The sequence below is a fragment of the Prunus dulcis genome, chromosome 8 (genome assembly GCF_902201215.1).
Source record: "Prunus dulcis chromosome 8, ALMONDv2, whole genome shotgun sequence".
NCBI classification, from domain to species: domain Eukaryota; kingdom Viridiplantae; phylum Streptophyta; class Magnoliopsida; order Rosales; family Rosaceae; genus Prunus; species Prunus dulcis.
Genome location: NC_047657.1, coordinates 12,048,801 through 12,063,828, shown reverse-complemented (window position 1 = coordinate 12,063,828; position 15,028 = coordinate 12,048,801).

The following is a 15,028-nucleotide window of genomic DNA, read 5'->3' as shown; positions in this document are numbered from 1 at the left end:
TATGTCTCCCTCTCTCTCTCTCTCCCGCTCTCCCTCTCTATACGTATATATTATTCGCATTCTGGGTGCGAACTGCTGAGTTGACGTTTATACGAAATGTCTTTGACTGATGCGTGCCAAACTGAGCCATCAAATTCAACCAAATTGCATTCAGACAACAAAATAAAAACCTGGGACTTCCAACCCACATATTTTTGCACTGACTCCCATTAATTCCGGAGCATAACTAATAAGAACAAAGAAAGCAAGTCCCTTGAGATGCTTCAATTCCAGACCAAAAACCCAGTTTTCATTTGTATTTCCTGCATTTGGCATCTAAAGCATGCCACGGACAATTGCATAAAACATGATAGTAAATGCCTTGAATTGTCATTTTTTCTCTTCCTGTGTCGCTTGGTTTTTCAACTTCTGACTCAACAGATCTCAAGTAAATAGCATATGTTGTGAAAAAGGAGATGATTAAATTTACTTCGGTGTGCATATTAATTCACTAGTAAATAGTATATATTGTAAAATATATCTGATATTAGCCTCATTTTAAACATCTCCTTCACATCTTATTAATGCTATATTTCTCATTAGAATAATATTTCTACATTTCAACTTATATCAAAATAATTAGTACTAGTTAAAAAGAAAAAAAAAAGGAAAAAAGAAGCCAGTTTAAACAAAAGTGGACTAAGTTTCACTTTGATGTACTTGGATGCACTTAGACTAAGTTTCAGTTTCACTTTGATGCACTTAAGTCCAAGAAGAGAGAGAGGGCCCGTTGTTTCCGCAAAGGGGATTCTATAGATCAGCAAAGGGGAAAATAATCATTACGGGAAAGGCCAATGAGAAAATCAAATGTAAGTAAACAGCAAAAAGGAAAATAAAATGATTGCCGATACTGAAAGGGAGACAGCAAAAATCAAACGCCACTCTTGGCCTCTCCCTTTTATTGCGAACTTGGACACTTCGAGATGATATGTTTGAATCATTACGGATCTTGGAATCTTCAATTGTCATCATAAATTTGCTCTTTTTGAAGCAGATTAATTAATTAATTCATTAGTTAACGCATTCGTTCAAATGAAGGATTGAGGCAGTTTTTGCAACAAATATTTTGGACCTCCAACCAATTAGAAAGAGGGAAAGGAGTCCAGGAAAATCTTGTTTTATCAGATCCTTATGAAAGATTTTTACTTTGTTTAAAAAGATTCTGATCAATTTAGTTTTTCTAAGAATGCGGCCACAAAGTAAGATCCAAAACAATCAATCATTTGCCAGCTAAAAATCTCTAATTCATTTGATGGGCATAGATGAAAGCTTAAGGGTAGTTCTTCATAAAACTCACGACTCTGTCCATGGGAAGGGCATCCATGGAGGATGCAAGATAGTTTTTATTAAATAAGACTAAAGTCTTCTTAGTCTCACATGAACACCATTCATAAGGCTATGAACTTTGTTAATTTAGCCGAAGTTTGATGGATTTATGCCTAATGTTGTTTGAGAGGGAGAGATGTGGAGAGCGTTTGAGAGAAAAAGGAAAATAATCTAATATTAGAGGGACTAAAAACGGAATTATGGATATGCTAGAAATTAGGAACTGTTATTAGAAAGGAAAAAAAAATGTATATTTACAAATCAAGGACTTAATGGCATGCTTTGTGAGTAAATTATAACACAAAATATGAAGTATAAAAACATTAATATGAAGGTGGGTGGATTTGTGATAGATTGTAATCCATATATATAAAGCAAAAGGCAGAAAATGGTAAAACATTCAAAATACCATAAAATGTCATTGCTTAATGCAAACATTAAGAATTGAAATTATTAATTAAATAAGGATAATAAGGTAAATTCACACTTTTTCATATTAAAAAAATTAAAATTAAAAGAAAATTCAGATAATGAATCTTTTTTTTAAAAAAAAAAAATTCTCTCACCGGTGCGAAAGTTCGTGCGGAGAGGCTAATTTAATATATAACATTAGGATAAATATATTATCTTACATGGCAACATTTTTAAATTTGATTTTTTCTTGAAAGTCAAAAAATGGCTGAGTTTCATTTTTATTTTTTGCTGCAAGAATAAAAATAAAACAAAACAAGAAGGAAATTTCGCATATGAGAAGGGAAATAGGACATGACAAAAACATAGCCCCTTGAACTGTTCCTGTGGGGGGGTGGTTTGGTTTGTGAAAACCCCAAAAAGCAAATGCAAATGTTAGAATCAGAGAGAGATAGACCCCACGAGAGAGATGGAAAGGCCACTTAAAGCTAGGCACTGGCAGTTCCCTGGCCTACATCTATGACAAGTATTACATCTCATCTTCCAAGAGGGCCACTCCAAAATCATTTCCTAACTGGTCACCCTGATATCAGATTTCTCTTTATATAGTAGTATCTGAGTGAGCTTAGCTCCTCTAAAGCAATGAAACATCAGAAGATAAGTAGCTAAGTGAACATTTTTTAGTTTGGTACTGAATTCATTTGTAAAGAGGGAGTGATGATATCGATGGAGCTTGCACACGGTGTGCAGAAAGTGATCACGGCCACCGATGTTGGGAGACTTGCAGTGACCAGAAAAATTCTTGCTGTGCTGCCTCCTGTCAATCCAGGTAATGCTATCTCAATCAACGTTTGCGATAGCCAAACAGATCGGGTTTACGTGTTCAAGTTAGCTGGTAGGGGCGGCAGATACCTGAAGCCAGTTCTCCAGTCTCGAGGATGGAAACGCTTTGTCAACGACAGAGGCATTGCTGTTGGGGACGTCGTCTGCTTCTGGGAGGAGGAAAACCCAACTTATCAAACACACTACCGAATTGCACTGTTCAAACCACATCTTTTTCCCTGCCACCCAGATCTTCATGGTGTCTAGAAATTAATGAGTTAGCAGCAGCAACATGTTTGTTTTGTGTTATAATAATCCATAAGCCCTACCAATCTCTATGGTCTAGCCGGTCATTCATAGTGTGTGCGCTTCTTCGTCTTCATGCCAGTGTCACTGTGAATAATCACCATCTGTGCATTTAGTGATTCGTATTCCTTGGGTTTGTCTGTGTGTACTTTTTGCAAGTACTGTTATAATGTACTAGCATTGTGGCTTATATATGTTGAATGAAGAAACATAAACTTTGCTGTTGTTATATATGAAGATGGCTGGATGATTTTCTGTACTTGTCATGATGTGATTCATTAACCCAGATGCAGGTACTAGACATGAACTGTGGATACCGACTGTGAAATCTTGTCTGTTGGGCTCAACTTTGCAGCCACAGTAACGAGGAATAGTTACAAAGTTTACAATTAATTTCTTCAAGGTATTTAAGTTAGGGCCGCCCGTGCTGCTCTAGAAGGAGAGAGAGAACAGAGGGAGAGGGAGAAGGAGAGGGGAGGAGAGAACAGAGGGAGAAGATGGCAGAGAAGGAGACGGAAGGGGAGGGCTGGCTGTACCAAAATTGACACATGGCTATATTTGAATGGAAGATGTATTTAGGGTTACTACAGTAGTATTGTATAATGGGAGAAGAAAGGGTGCAGATACATTGAATTTAGACAACTTTGGGTGCCAAGAAATGAAGTTGGGTAGGATTTTGGATTGTGGGTAAGAGAGGGGTGTGATATGATGGTGTGGTTCAGGGAAGGGGCGGTGAGAGAGAGAAGTGGCGATGGTTATGGGATGGGGGTAATGGGGTTTAGGGTTTCATATTATTATTTTTAATCTTTTGTTTCTGTATTCCCCTGCAACTGGTGATGGAATCCGCACTAAAAACGAAGGCATGAGACTAAGTTTCAGTTTCACTTTGATGCACTCAGTTTCACTTGATGTACTAGTTCATTAAGTCTTAGAGTCAAAACCAGCAAAATGAACAAACAAGCACTTTGAACATTCAAGATTTCTTTCACATGTAATAAAGCATGCACTGACTAAATTAATTAACACTAACACCAAAATAGTGAATGGTAAGTGGCTTGAGATCCATTTTGAGGTGTGGCCTTTTTATCTATTGGCTGCTGATATAAACATTGGTTTCCATCTTTTGGAAAAAGAAAAAAGCACAACCTGAATGAGAATGAGAAGGAGAAGAGACTTAAGTTTCTGTTTCACCGAAAGGACAAACCTCCAAAGGGCTGAAAGATTGGTAATAAAAAAAGCTCGATTACCAAACCGAAAGAAAAAACCTCTGGTCTGGCAAAGTCTTTCTATTTCCTGCATTTGGCATCTAGTGCATGCTACACAAATCCTCAAAATGAAGACAGTCGCATAAAACATGATAGTAAATGCCTTGAATTGTCATTTTTTCTCTTCCTGTCTCGCTTGGTTTTTCACCATACTTCCAGCTACTTCATCACTTCCAATGACAGGACAAGTGGGTCCCATGTCACCCCAATATAAGGAGTTATATCCATGATGACATGCATCAAAGGTTCCAAAGTCACCAAAATTATGGTTCAAATGATAGTATCTTAGTGTTTTTTGTGCGTGCACATGACCTCCACTTTTATTCATTTTTAAAATCCTTCCTTATGTCTTTTTTGGCTGTTGCAGACTTCTTTTTCAATGTTTATTCATCCCCTCCAATAGCCAACTGCACCTTTCTATTTCTCTTGTACCAAATTCCCTCTTGCACTGTACCTTGGGTCTTCCCTTATTCGACTTTTACGATCTTTATTTTCTTTATTTTCTTTCTCTGTTCCTCCAATAGACGACCTGTAATGCAGCATCTTCAGCATAAATGTGATATAAGTAATATTATTGTATAATTAAACAATAATCAAGGCTCTTACTCTCTTCAAGGATCCAGCATTCTCATTTGGTTTTCTCGATGAAATGACAATTTTTTTCAAGCTAAGCTCTCATTGCCCTTATGTATATATATTTTTCACGTTTCTTTTCCAAATTATATTTTTCTATGCCAAAAAATAACTTGAAACAAATGTCTTATATAGCTAACTTTAAGTTTTTTATATTATTTTCTTGTAAGTGTTTAATTTTCAATCAGTACACTAAAATTATTTTGCAATTATAAAATGAGGTTAATTGGGTAACTAAAATTCATACATATTAATTAATAAATTTTCCTGTATACTGATAATTACATATAACAACCATAACTTTTATCTTTCACGTCTTTGAATCTTAGCTACTGCAAATGATTATCACCATAGAATTTTCGATCATGATACTTTTGTTCCTAGCTACTTTTGTTCACTTCCAATGACAGGACAAGTGAGCCGCATGTCACCCCAATCCATGATGACATGCATCAAAGGTAAGATTGCGCCTTTGCCGGTGATGTGACTGCACTTTAGTAAACCCGATGCGTTTGGTTATCGTAACCGTTGATTGAGATATGATTACCTGGATTGACAGGAGGCAGCACAGCAAGCATTTCCTTGGTCACTGCAAGTCTCCCAACATCGGTGGCCGTGATCACTTTCTGTACACAATGTGCACGCTCCATCGATATCGTCACTCCCTCTTTACAAATGAATTCATTACCAAACTACAAAATGATCACTTAGCTACTTATCTTCTGATGTTTCATTGCTTTAGAGGAGCTCAGCTCACTCGGATACTATTATATAAGAGAAATCTGACATCTAATCCCTTCAGTTAGGAAATGATTTTGACATCTATTCACTTCACTGCTTTTGTTCTTATGTTTCACGACAAAAGACTTGTGGGTATTAACCGTCACAATTCGAAAACCACCGAGCTCCAATTGCAGCAGACATGCGAGGACAAGCAATTCAACAAGCACTATCATTGGAAAGATGATATGGGGAAGAAAACATAAAAAGAGTTTCAGGATTGATTAGTTTGCTTGAATTACTTGGTTATAATTATTTTGTGTATAATTATCCATTACTCGAAAGACTTATGCCTCGCGTTTTTAAACATTGATATGAATGCATTCGGTGAAATGTGTCTGCTTTCTCTCTCTCTTTTTTGTTTTTGTTTTATTTTTATTTTTCTTGTTTCAAAATTGCTACGCTTCCTTCACCTAAATTCATTATTTTCTGGCAGATATGGGTGTAGCCAAGTTAGCTAGAGCAGTTGTGCTTCCCCTTCTATACTCGAGTTCAAATCCCCCTTCCTATAATTTAGATGAATTTAAAGTAGATTATGGCTTGTATAAATAAAAAATATCATTATTCTCTGGTTCTTGCTTCCGTATTAGTTAATTCATGTTGTAAATTTGTAAATGTATGAATGGCACAATTCATCTCAAGTTGAGCCACTATGCAAAATAGGAGGAAGTTTTGTGATTTTGAGGTTGAAGCTGAAGGTGTTGAAAACTCGCCCCATGAAAGCATTTCTAAGGTCATCCTCATTGGGGGCTCTATTTAGGGCTCAACCACCACGGAACTCTCATATATGCAGCCCAATGGGAGAGATTTTGGACTCTAAATGCTAAATCACTTTTTTCTCTCCTCAAGTGCCCAAAACGCGCAACTGCCCAAATACTCCTAACTTAGAAGAAATAATCACACTAAATTTGATACAATAAGCGGAATAAGCATCAGTGATACACAGCATCAGCGAGAGTGATCTTGTCAATACCACCCATGCGACAAATACCTGCAGTGAAAACATCTGGTGAATTAATGCATAATAACCCTTCTATTTGCTCAATTTTCCATTCAATTCCGACTAGACCCTTTAAATCACTTGATTTGCGATTCAATTTGGTCAAAATATCTTCGACAACGTTTGCAATGAAATTGGCCTCTGTGGCAAATATGATTATGAGAACAAACAATCATTTAGCCTTACGGAATCTTGTTGAGCAAATACAGATACATAACTTCCCCGCTGATTTCAAACATATGATGGGTCGATGCAGTAAAAAATCGGTAGACCTAACTGTCCCCCTCTTGCCTTGCATAAAGATGGCTGGTCCTCACCTCTGAAACTAAGAAACACATCATACTTTTCCTGAGGGGGGAATTGCAGCAGCAGAGGAAAAAGCAGCCATATTGATAACCTGCAAACCCATTACAAGTCAACACTCAAAACTTCGCTATATTCTTGACCCAAAAACCCATGCATATTCATAACACATGCAAATTAACAACACTAGCTGCACATTGGCTGTACATATTCAGAATGAGAAACATGTTGGTCTTTCTTATAATACTGGAAGAACTAAGAGATCAATATGCAAACACCAGAAGAGGATAACAAAGACAGTGATGGTGAACTCAAAGGTCGGCTCCTGCTTCTGGGACCAGACTTGTTTTTCCAACCTCGATAATCTACTTTCCTTGATACATATAGAAGAGTTGTCTTCTGGGGAAAGGCTGATAATATCAACCAGCCGTACAAATATAAGAAGCAAATTGGCTTCTTAAAGTACTTACAGACATAATACAACAAAAACAGTTTCTGATAGAATAGGCTCGAGCCCTTTTTCACATACAAGAATTAGCCCGAGCTCTTTTTAACATAATCTCAGATATTCTTGCACACTAAGTATATGAGACAAGGTTTTAGAGAAAACGAGAGGGAGAGAATCTGTTAGAGAGAGATGAATGTAATCATGCACACTGAATTCATTTCTAACAGAACATTCCTTTTGTACAACAGAGAATATGATCTCAGCCATACAATTTAGTGTCAGCAATATGAGCTGCACACTTGGCATGAGCTAGGACCTATGAGACCTACACTCTAGAAACAAATCTAAGCCTTACACCTGTCAACTAACAAACTTAAACCAGTAACAGAATTTACATTTCAACATTCCCTTCTAAATTGTTAACTGGTTTAACACCAAGCAATCCTCTAAGATAGTTAAACCGATCTTTAGACAGAGCTTTAGTGAAAATGTCAGCCACTTGTTCTTCAGACCTGCAGTATCTCAAGTCCACCACTCCATCTTGTAAAGCATCTCGGATGAAATGATACCTGCGGTTGATGTGTTTGGTTTTCTGATGGAAAACAGGATTTCTTGTCATTGCAATGGCAGAAGGGTTGTCCACCATTAATGGAGTTGCATCAGTTTGCAATTCTCCAAAATCCTCTAGAACAAACCTCAACCATATTGCTTGTGTAGTAGCTTCACTTGCACTGACATACTCAGCCTCAGCTATGGAGAGAGCAACACTATGTTGCTTGACTGATGCCCAAGAAAATACTCCACTGCCAAAAGAGAAAGCATAGCCAGAGGTGCTTCTCATGTCATCTTGGCTTCCTCCCCAATCACTATCACAATATCCAATTAGGATGGCTTCTTTTCCTTTCTGATATTCAATACCAAAATCAATGGTGCCTTGAATATACCTCAGCACTCTCTTGGCTTCCATAGTGTTTCTTTGTTGGACAATGCATGAATCTAGCTAATAGGCTAGCTGCAAACATTATGTCTGGTCTTGTAGCTGTCAAATACAATAGACTGCCCACAATCTGTCTGTACTCATTCTCATCTGCAGGATCACTTCCATCATCTTTGCACAATTTTTCAGTTGCCACCAGAGGAGTACTGACCGGCTTACATTGCTTCAAACCAAACTTGTCCAGCAAAGTTAGAGCATACTTCTTTTGATTTATGAAAATGCAGGATTCAGTTTGAATCACTGCCATACCAAGGAAATGATATAAAAGGCCTAGATCAGTCATTTCATACCTTCTCATCATTTCAGTCTTGAATTCATCAATTAATTCTTCACTGCTGCCTGTATACACAATGTCATCAACATAGATTGAGACTATTAGAGTTCCAGAGTCTTCCTTAGTCTTGCAATACAAAGTAGCCTCACTTGTGCTTCTGACATAACCACAGCTAACAAGGTAGGCATTGATTTCCTCATACCAGGCTCTTGGAGCCTGTTTCAAACCATACAAGGCTTTCTTCAACTTGTACACTTTGTCTTCATAGTTTGTAGTTACAAAACCATCCGGTTGATCTACATAGACTTCCTCCTTAAGCACACCATTTAGGAATGCAGACTTGACATCTAACTGGTATAATTTCCACCCCTTTTGAGCTGCCAAAGCTATGAGAGTTCTAATTGTGTCAAGTCTGGCCACAGGAGCAAAAGTCTCATTAAAGTCGATTCCAGGCTTTTGTGCATAGCCTTTGACCACCAGCCTAGCTTTATGCTTCTGTATTGAGCCATCAAGGTTCAATTTGGTCTTATAAACCCATTTCACACCAATCACAGGTTTATCACTTGGTCTATCAACTAGTTCCCAAGTCTCATTTTTCTCAATCATTTCCATTTCTGCTTCCATTGCCTTTTGCCAAGCTTTATCCTTTGATGCTTCAGCAAAGTTCTCTGGCTCAATGATGCTCATATTGCATCTAGCATAAATCTCAGTGATGTCTCTAAGCTTTACAGGTGTAGAACTTGGAGAATCACTTGGTGAAGTAACATTAGTAGCAGCTGTAGTTACTTGAGGTGGACTGGAAATGTCTATCATTGTTTCTTCATGCTCCTCTTCACTACTTCTGGAAGTGTCTTCAGGCCTAATCTGAACTGTGACAGAATCAACAGTTTGTGTGTCCCAATCCCATAGTGAGTTCTCATCAAAGATCACACTTCTAGATGTAGTGATCTTGTTGGTTTGCAAATTGTACACTATGTACCCCTTTTCACATTTGCCATAGCCAACAAAAATGCACTTAACAGCTGCATCTTCCAGTTTAGACCTCAACTGATTAGGCACATGACAGAAACATATAGAACCAAACACTTTTAAGTGTTTAACCCCAGGCTTTCTTCCACTAAAAGCTTCAAATGGAGTGACATTATCTAAAGCTTTTGTGGGGCATCTATTCCGGATATAGACAGCTGTATTCACTGCCTCTCCCCAAAATTTGTATGGTAGTTTCTTCTCTTTCATCATTGTCTTGCTCATCTCAACAATGGTCCTGTTCTTTCTCTCAGCAACCCCATTTTGCTGAGGTGAATAGGCCACGGTTAGTTGTCTTTCCAACCCAATTTCTTCACAAAACTGCAGAAATTCAGCAGAGGTATATTCCCCACCTCTGTCACTCCTAAGTTTCTTCAGTTTGTATCCACTTTGTAGTTCTACCATAGCCTTAAATTTCTTGAAAATATTAAAAACTTCTGACTTGAATTGCATGAAGTACACCCAGCACATTCTGGTGCAGTCATCAATGAAAGTCAAAAAATATTTGTTTCCACCTATTGATGTGGTCTGCATTGGACCACAAACATCTGAATGAACCAGCTCCAGAGGTAAACTAGCTCTCCAAATTTTCTCTTTACCAAAGCCTCTCTGTGGGATTTTCCAATTGCACAGTCTTGGCAAATTCTGTTTGCATTTCCGATTTCAAGCAGACCATAGACCAGCTCCTGTTGTTGTAACAACTTCAGACTCTGCATATTCAAATGGCCAAACCTCCTATGCCAATACCAAGTGGATTCTTCAATTGTTGCTTTCATAGCCACTGAATTTGCATATTTCAATGACAGTGGGAAGCATCTGTTTCCTGTCATGGAAACCTTTGCCAGCAGATTCTCCATTGACCTGTCATCAAATATTTCAACCATAGAATCACCAAAGACAAGATAGTAGCCATGCTCTACCATTTGACCTACACTAAGTAAGTTTTCAGCCAATCCTGGTACAAGCATAACCTCTTTGATATATCTAGGCCCAGCTTTAGTGTCAATCACCAAAGTTCCTTTTCCAGTTGCTTCCACTAAGTCTCCAATGCCCATTTTTACCTTTGCAGTGACTTTGGTGTCAATATTGACTAGAAGGGATGCTTGTGAAGTCATGTGGTTGCTGCATGCACTGTCCACATACCACACACCATTATTTTTCACTATGGCAGCAGCATGACAAGCATAGAACATGTTGCCTTCTTCCTCCTTGTGTGATGCATAGTTAGCAGCTTCTGGGTTTCCCTTGCAGTCTTTGGCTATATGACCAAACCTATCACATTTATAACATTTAGGTTTGCCTTTAAACCAGCAGACACCATAGTGCAATTTGTCACAGGTTTTGCAAGGCACCTTTGCTCCCTCAGTCTGACATTCCTTTTTAAAATTGTTTTCAGACTTTGAGTCCCACTTCTTCCCTTTCTGAGATTTCCAATTCTTTTTGGATTTGGAACCCCCTGCCTGCCCTGTGTTAGACTGATCTTTAGAGCTCACATTCAAACTAGAGAAAGCCTTCTCAGTCACTCTCTCATTATGCCTCTGCAGCCTTTGTTCATGAGATTTTAGAGAGCCTATAACCTCTTGAACCCCTATAGTTTCTGTATCTTTTGTCTCCTCTATAACCTCAGCAATGGAATCATATTCTCTGGATAAACTAATCAAGAGTTTCTGAACAATTCTCTGTTCAGTTAACTCTTCACCATAAGCCTTCATTTGATTTACTAGCTCAAGTAATTTAGTGACATATCCAGACAATGATTCATCATCATGCATACGAGTGTATTCAAATTCTCTCCTAAGAGCTTGAAGTTTCACAGATCTTACCTTCTTGTCTCCTCTGAATTCTTGCTGCAGGATTTCCCATGCTTCCTTGGCTGATTCCTTCAAAGCAATTCTGGGAAAAATATCATCAGAAACTGCATTCTGGATCAGACCCAATGCCTTAGCATCTTTGGCAATATTTTCTTCCAAAACAAGCTTTTGAGCTGCTGTCAGAGCTTCTCCTTCTTCCTTCTTCACAGGTTGCTCATATCCATTCTCAACCATATCCCACAGCTTGTGAGATTTGAAGATTGTGCACATCTTTATTCTCCAGAAATCGTAGTTTCTTCCATTGAAGATGGGAGCACGAAGCTCACTCATGCTAGATCCAGCCATGTGAGACTAGATAATGCTACCTTCAACTGGATTGATTTCACTACGCCCAGTCTCAGATCAGAACCTTCGCTACTGATACCATGTTGAAGTTTCTATAGAATAGTAGATTTCTTGCACACAAAGTATATGGGACAAGGTTTTAGAGAGAAAAGAGAGGGAGAGAATCTGTTTGGCAAAATGAATGTAATCAGCACACTGTATTCATTTCTAACAGAACATTCCTTTTGTACAACAGAGAATATGATCTCAGCCATACAATTTAACATAATCTCAGATATATAACAAGGACACCTCACAAAATTGAAGATCTTTGGACAACAGAGATATCCAAGATAAGTTAAGAGGCAGTCTCGAATGGGAAGTCAGGGCACCTCACGCTCCAGATCAAGAAAAAAGTAAAAAGTAAGAAGACGTTGCACCTCACGATTGTCTTATAAGCAAGAGAGAGAGAGCACTAGAAAGAAGTTTCAGAGAGGTTGCCTTTCTTATTAGGAAGCAATAGATTGTTGCAGTTGCAGGAAATTACCCAACCACTCCCTGCTAAAGAAAAGGCAATATATTGGCGAAATGGCATGCACACCATTGTTTTTCAGTCAATAGAACTTTCATTAGAAAAAGACGAGCAACCAAAAAAGAAGAAGATAAAAATACGAAAGTCCTAATCAGAAGGGAAAGTCTTGGGGTATAATGTGCAATGGAAGTCAACTTTGTTAAGTTCAACTTAGATGAAAGTCAGCTGTATTTTGTGCAATTCTTTATACTAATTATTTAGCAATACTCTCAAAAGAATGTGCTGTCTTTGCTGGAATCCAATTTAGCAGCTCTAGTTTTTTTTCATAGGGTCAATCTCATTAGTTGCCCTGCATTTGAGGTCACTTGCAAAAGTAACCCTTGAATGTTACTTAAAAATGAACAATTCTAATCATGAAATGACAACGTAGGGTGAGTCATCGAAACAAGTGGTTAGAGCCGTATCAATAAAAAAGGAAAGCAAAAAGACATTAAGAACAAAGAACTTTTGGGCTTACAACACCGAGGCAATTCAAGCATGTTTCACAGTAACTAGACAGATGTTGGAGATGAGGTTAATTTCATGTGTACAATATTGCATCTAAGGAATTGAAGAATATGTAATTACCCATTTAGGCAAACTAACTACAGCTTTACACTCAGAGTATCAGCAACACAGCATTCAAACTGGTAACCAAGCTTGCACCTGCATTTTATGGGAAGCTCAAACCCCTCTCCACCAATTGGCGGGGAAACCTCATTCATTGTCTGCCAAAGCAGATTGTAAATTGGCCATCTTGCCAGATCTCCAAATCTTGAAAATCAGTCATTGGTGGGCACAAGCACCATGTCTATCAACACATAGCACATCTCGTTTGGCTACAACGCATACACAAATAATGCTCTATATCTTCACTGTGCTTTCACAAACATCTGGCAGGACACGCCATGCAACAAATCCAAGTTCCCATCAGTGTGCCTAATCCAGTAATGTGTAATATTGTGATCACTAGTTCTCTCCACAGTAACTCTTTATCTGAGGTGATTTCTGATTGCTTATTATTTACCAGTGTAACAAGGCAAAGAGAATTTGTTAGAGATGTATATCAAGTCCAATTTATAAGTAACACATTTAATACTCAGAAATCAACCTATGATTATCAAACTGTTTAATTTAATTTAAAGGTTTTGCAGCATTAAAATTTCAACTTACTGAAGCAAGTTCTCCATTGACAATTCCTCTGTTTCCATCCCTCTCAAAAAGTTCATATACACATCGAGCATGTTGTTCGCAATGATCGAGCATGTTGGCTCTGACTTTGCATGGGAACAGTCAAAATTTAAACATGGCATTCTTGTGGTTTAGTTCAGAGGGGGTGTCTGCGTGCCCGCGCTCGCGACAAAGATATTCAACTTACAATCAAATATTTGAAAATTGTTGATGCTCAAAATGGCTCGGCCACTATTTGAGTCCAACTTAGTGATTAGAGATACTAGGTCTTCAGCAGGGAGGAAGGCTGAAGCCCTCGGGTGAAATGGATTGGTAAGACCTGCAGAAGGGAAAAAGAGGAGAAGCAACCGTAAAGCTTCGGACACCGGTGTGGTGCCGGCCGAAGGCTCTCCGATGCCTAAGTCAGTTACAGGTAGTAATTCTAGCAGAGTAACAGTGAAAGTAGGGGAATGGTCTCTCCGTTTTACCTGGGTACTGTTCCCTATTTATAGGGAGGTGAAAGTGGGAGCTTTGCACAAAGTTCCAATGTGGGACTTTGTGCAAGCCATTGTGGTGGCGACACGTGTCCTGGAGATTAGGTTTGGCATTTGGGAGTTTCGGCAGGTGTCTGGCACCTCGGAAGTGTGTCTTCCTTCGGCATGGGAGAAGGAGTGGTTGCCTTGGTGCTAGTCGCTTTGATGCTGGGACTGCTCGGTTCATTATGGTGTAAACAGTAGTCCCCCAAGTTCGCGGTCGAGAAGTAACTTCTGGGTTGGGAACTTGTGAGTTTTAGTAATTGTAACCGAGCATTCCAGCTTCGTTGGGAGTCGTCGGGCACTCCCTAGTCCCCCAAGTTGGCAAGCTAGGAGTTGCGTCAACACATGATAGCTGGGTACCTAGGTATTTGGGCATGTTGCAGATAGGATGGGAGCTGGGTCCGTGGGGGAGCCAGATCTTCAAAGGAGCCGGGTCCGTTGAAATGTGGGAGAAGAACGAATTCTTCCACGATTTGTTCATGGCCCTTGCCGTTCGGCAAGGGTCTAGCTATTTTTGTTTTGGGCTCAGGAGCTAGGCCTTCAAGGGAGCTAGGCCATTTGGAAATTATTGACTCCCCAAAAAAAATTTCATGGCCCTTGCCGTTCGGCAAGGGTCTAGCCCTTTTTTTTTTTTTTTTTTTCAATGGCCGGCCCATTTTTGAATTGAAGACTCCACAAGAATGTTTCCATGGCTCTTGCCGTTCGGCAAGGGTCCAGCTATAGTTTTTTTTGTAGCTTGGGAGCTAGGCCATTTTTGGAATGGGCCATCGACATGGGGCTGGAGTTGGGCTTAAAGTGGGCTAGGGTGTTGAGAGGGGCTAGGGTGTTGAGAGGGGTATAAACTTATGTGCCTTATGCCGTTCAGCATGTTTTCATTCGGCAGTCTTGGTGGATTATGGGAATTAAGGGGAAACAACTTGGGTGCTTTTGAACTTGCCGTTCGGCAGGTCCTTCGGCAGCCTTGGTGCACGGTGTTGGGCTTTGGG